We start from the raw sequence: 5,778 nt of genomic DNA, 5'->3' as shown, positions 1-5,778 counted from the left end.
AGGTTCTTTCTTCTCCCCCCCCCCTTTTTTTTAATCTCCTTGAGATATAAATCCAGTAGTGGTGTTGCTGTTTCAAAGGGTATGCATAGTTTGATTGCCCTTTGGGCATAGTTCCAAATTGTTCTCCAGAATGGTTGAATCAGTTCACAACTCTACCAATAGTGCATTTGTGTCCCTGTTTTACCACATCTTAAAACATCTATCATTTTCCTTTTCTGTCATATTAGTCAATCTGATAGGTGTGAGGTAGAATTTCTGAATCATTTTATTTTGCATTTTTCTAATTGACGGTGATTTAGAGCATTTTTCATATCCCTATAGATAGCTTTGATTTCTTCATCTGAAAACTGCCTGTTCATATCCTTTGACCCTTTATCAATTAGGAATGACTTGTATTTTTATAAAGTTGACAGTTTTCTATATTTTACATAAATGAATCCTTTATCAGAGACACTTGCTGTAGAAATTATTTCTGCTTTTCTTCTGATCTTGTGCATCAGTTTTATTTGTACAAAACCTTTTAAATTTAATATAATCAAAATGATTCATTTTGTGTAATGTTCTCTATCTCTTATTTGGTCACAAATTCTTCCCTTCATAAATCTGACAACTAAAAAGTTTCTTACTCTCCTAATTCATTTATAGTATTACCATTTATGTTTTAATCAGGTACTCATTCTTGAACTTATTTTAACATATGACATAAGATATTGGTCTATTCCTAGTTTCTGCCATGCCCTGTTTTCCTGTTTTTCTAGCAGGGTTTGTTTTTGTTGGTTAATTGGTTGGGTTTTGGTTTGTTAATTTTTTTGGCCAAGTTACTTCCTGTCCCAAAAGCTTGGATCTTTGGGTTTAATAAATACTAGATTACCAGTCATTTATTACTATGTCTTTTGCACCTAATCTATTCCACTGATCCACCACTTTATTTCTTTGCCAGTACTAGATAGTTTTTATGATTACCATTTTATAATACTGCTTGAGATCTGGTACAGCTAGGATATCTTCCTTCATATTTGTTTTGATAAGAGTTAAAACTTTCTTTAAAAGCTAACTAATCTTGATAGAAATATTTATTTTTTAATTTTTTATCCATTTTGAACTTTAAAACAAAAAGACCAAAAAAAAACCCTGTATTTTCATGTACATCTACAACACTACCCATGTTGAGCATAAAAGTGCTCAGCTCCAAAGCCAAGGTCACTCTGGCCCAAGTGGCACTGGCTGACCAAAGAGATAGTTATTTCTGGTGCTTTAGTCATCAAGCTTACCAAAGATGGCAACATGATGTTTCCTGAGATCTTTTCATGGCAAGGACTATGAAGATGAAATATAAATCAAAACCAACATAATATTCAACATAATATTGATTCTGGATCATGGTGCCTGACATCCTGATATGAAGAATTATATCTTTACACATTTATTTGCATTGTATTATAAGAATCAGAAAAAACAGAAGCAAATTCTTGATTTTTTAAATAAAAGTGTAAAGGAGAAACTAGTAAAAGTAGAAAAGAGATTCATTGTAGAGGAATATGATAAAAACCAAAGTTTTGTTGTTATTAATCAAAAAGGAATTGATTTGTTTTCTTTAGATACTCTTGCAAAAGAAGGCATAATGATCTGTGCAGAGAGATAATATGGAAGCTAACTCTTATATGTGGTAGAATGGCTACAAATTCTCTCAACATAAATTCTGACTGACTGGGACTTAGAAAAATGTCTATGAATGCAAACTGGGAGAAGGGAAGTTCACCTTTATTGAGAAATATAACAAACCTCAAACTGTCACATTGCTGATCAAGGAACCAAATAAGCCCATACTTAGACAAAGACATAGTAGGATTATGGTCTGAGAGTTGTCAACAATATCAGTTCCAGACACTGGCATAGTAGAAGTAGCCATGGTTAAAGTTCTTATTAAGTCAATTAAGCACTTTGTAAAGGGAAGAATCCATCTTAGAGTCCAAGCCTTTGCTGATTCCTTGTTCATTATTTCCAAAATTCTTGCTCAGAAGTCTGGTTCTGACATTCAAGAAACACTAGGTAAGCTACAAGCTGACAATTCAGAATCAGGACAATTTATTGTTTATTTGAAGATAATTAAGCTGGTTATTGTGGTAGAAGGTAGCATTATGTCAAGAAAGAACTTCTTCACTCCCGCTCTGTGACTGCCAGATTGATGAGATCATACAGGCTGGAATGTCTTCTCTGAAAGGTTGAATTAAATTGTAGATTTCCATTGTAATCAAATAAATCATGAGAAAGACCTTCAAAATAGCCTCCAAAGGATTTTCAATAAGAATATTTTTTCTTACTGTTGCAGTAAACCTAGCCTCTAAATACTGAAATTATTGACACCTATCCAAATATAAGGTCCTAAAATTTATTACTTTTTTACATTGGATTTATTTTTTTCAATGTTTATTTTTAAGTAGCTAGATGATTCAGCAGATAGAGTGCTAGCCTTGGAATCAGAAAGACAAACCACTCCAGGATTTTTGCTAAGAAAACCCCAAATGTGGTTACAACCACAATTACATGCCCCAATTGGACATGATTGAAATGACCAAACAACAAAAAATTTACTTTTAGTTTTTAATTTATTTTTAATTACACTGATGTATAAACTACAATGTATGTATGTGGGGATGGGCATAAGGGATTTATTATTCTCATAAATAAGAGAGAGCATTTTAACTAAGGACTTCAGTTGAAAGTAGAAGTAAAAATAAAATCCAGAGTCATGTTCCCACCCAGTCAGGTTGTGTTTGGAGATGTACACAACCACTGACTATAATATTCCCAACAAAGACTAGCATGGATCAATCATATCTTTTAGAGCAGTACTATCATGTCATCAGAAGACCTCAGTAGTCCTACAATATTGGAGGTATGAGATTCCCTCCATGCCTATACCTTGGTCACATTTCCTATTGTGTCTACTCTTCCTATTAAAAAATATATATATTTTTGTCAGAGAGTTTGACTAAAGAATATAAAAGAAATGTTTAACTTACCTTAATTTTCATTAAATGACTCTCCTTTGACCTAATTCTATCCTCTGGCAGACAGAAAAATAAAATGATCAGTAGAGAAGGGAATAAGCATTTATAAAATACCTTATACATGCAAGGCACTATGATAAGCATTTTGTAAATATTATATCATTTGATCCTCACATGAACTCTATCAAGTAGATGTTGCTATTATCCCCATTTTTACAGATGAGAAAACTGAGGCAGTTAAAGATAAAGTGACTCATCAAAGTCATTCAGTTATTATCAGAGTGCTAGTTAATATCAGATTTAAACTCAGGTGTTTCTCACTCTGGATAATCATTCTCTCACTCCTCCACTTGGTTGCCTCTTAGTAGATATTTGTGAATTATGGTTTTAAGTGAATGTAGATGAATAGAATGGGTGCCTAGGTAGCACAGTGAGGAAGACTCCTCTTCCTGAATTCAATTCTGTTCTCAGATACTTACTAGCTGTGTGATCCTGGGCAAATCAGTTCACACTATTTACCTCAGTTTCCTCATCTGCAAAATGAGCTGGAGAAGAAAATGGCAAACTACTCCAGTATCTTTGCCAAGAAAACCCCAAGTAGAATCATAAAAAGTTAGACACACTCCCAAAAAATGACTCAAAACCAACTAAAGATCCATATGCTATCCTGCACCTATGGTAGTGTTCTCTGTGTGCTTTATGCAGTAGGAAATAGAAAGCATACCTTCAGGTGCTATGCAGAATAACTGAGGGAAGGTAAGGATGCTGACACCTGAATATATCAGAAAAGACTTCATGCAGGAAGTAGCAGTGGAGCTGAGTTTTGAAGGAAGTAATTCTAGAGAATAGACGTCAGTTGAACATCTTCGAGGACAGCCTGTACAAAGGCAAAAAGAGACAAATTGGAATACTCTATGTAGGGAATCATAATTAGTCCAGTCTGGATAAGATGTGTCATAAAAGGGAATAAGATGCAATAATCTCAGAAAGGTAGGTGAAGTCAGAATGTGAAATACTCTGTACCAAATGGAGTTTCTATTTTATCCAAGAGGGAATAAAGGGATACTAGAATTTCTTGTTGTCAGTGGATTTGTCCCTGCCAGTGCTACTCCCATCCCCATTTTCTAATTTTTTGTGTCTAATATCTTATTTTTTAGAGATTAGATAAATCATCTTGTTAGAATAGTGGCAAAAGTAAGAATGAAGGACGAAGTCAAGATCTAAGGAATTTTCCTATAAGTGAATGAGCTTTTAATATGGTGATTTGTAAATTATTTTGAAAGCTGCCAGATCTTTTTTTTTAACTTTCTTTTCCATTCTAAATTGTGTCATGGATACCTGAAATCACCAGAAAAGTGAGGCTTGATATAGCAGTTGTCAAGATCTTCATATCATTTTTGGAGTGATATCAGTTTCCTCCTCAATGAACTGAAGAAAAAAATGACAAACAACTCTAGTTTCTTTGCTTAAAAAAACCCCAAATGAGGTCACAAAGAGTCAGACACAACTAGAAAACAATGCAACCAGAAAGTATACTGGGAAAAATGCTGAACCTGAAGTCAGGTTAATAACATAATGTATTTGTTAATTTGTTTATTAATGAGTTTATATCCCACTCCATAGTTGTATGCAAATGGTCATAACGGTTATAATGGCCATTAGCAAATGCCTTTACCTCTCTAAATCTCAGTTTCTTCAAGCTGGGGGAAGGGGGTGGGGTGCAGAAAAGATAAGAACACTGAGAGAAGGGGCACAATGGTACCTAATGGTGACAGCCCAGAATGGTTGCAACCATTGGATATCCTCAAGGCAAGGTCCTTATGCCAGATCAGAGCATCCTGAGATACAGTCCTATTCTAACTGTGCAAATTAAAGCTCTATTGCTAATAAGATCACAACTTATGGTATTAATAGTAGTATTGGGGTATCTAAGCTGCCTAATGGATAGAGCTCTGGCTCTGGAGTCAGGAAGATATATTCAAATCTAGTTTTAGATACTATCTGTGCAGATTCTGGCCAAAGCATTTCACTTCTGACTGCTTCAGTTTCCTTATCTATAAAATGGGAATAATAATAGTTCCTATTTCTCAACATGGCTGTGAGAATAAAGAGAAATATTTGTAGAGCGCTTTGCGAACTTTCAATCTCTACATAAGTGCTACCTATTATTGTATAAATGCAAATTATTATTATGTCCCAGGCAATATTTCTGTTTTCACTAAATGGCCCAATTATCAGTAATGATAGTTTAATTAGCTTCACTGAACCCTGTTGAGTTTGTGGATGGAATTTTGAATTTATATGTGGACTTTGTGTTAATCCTTTTTTTCTTTGTATCTATATACTTCTGTATATCTCCTTTTTCATTGTTATATGCTACAAATCCCAAACATTAGGCTAGACTGATCTGATGTGGGACCTGTGAGAGTATACATGTACTTCCCTATATTTACTGATTTCTCTAGCATGTGGTTGGCATTACCCAGGCCTTATTTTAGCCTTATTTATGCATGAGGAATTGTTGAAAATAAATAAGGAAATGAAGCACACTTTCATCAAGTGCCTCAAACTAACAGTCATTGCCAAAAATGTAAACAGGGTCAGCTCCCTCATCACAAGGGGTAGGAGTTAAAGCTCCAGGGGTAGCTCACTGGGACAAGGACTGGGTCTAACATATTTTTATATCCCCTTCAGTGCCTTATATGTAAATATTCATTGATTGAACAGATAAATTGTTTCTGAAGGCAAAACCCTGGTATGGATGCTG

General features: G+C 34.5%; 1 long non-coding RNA gene across 1 annotated transcript; it reads right to left on the bottom strand.

Moving 5' to 3' along the window:
* Window positions 1-3,022: 3,022 nt before the first annotated feature.
* On the bottom strand, window positions 3,023-4,422 carry LOC116423559. The gene is made up of 3 exons (XR_004234174.1): window positions 4,350-4,422; window positions 3,736-3,888; window positions 3,023-3,067 (listed from the first exon to the last, which is right to left on the bottom strand). It is a non-coding gene; the product is annotated as an uncharacterized LOC116423559 (long non-coding RNA).
* Window positions 4,423-5,778: the final 1,356 nt, after the last annotated feature.

This window comes from Sarcophilus harrisii, chromosome 4 (genome assembly GCF_902635505.1).
Source record: "Sarcophilus harrisii chromosome 4, mSarHar1.11, whole genome shotgun sequence".
Lineage (NCBI taxonomy): Eukaryota > Metazoa > Chordata > Mammalia > Dasyuromorphia > Dasyuridae > Sarcophilus > Sarcophilus harrisii.
The sequence above is the reverse complement of the archived record's forward strand: the minus strand, read 5'-3'. Positions and strand labels throughout refer to the sequence as shown.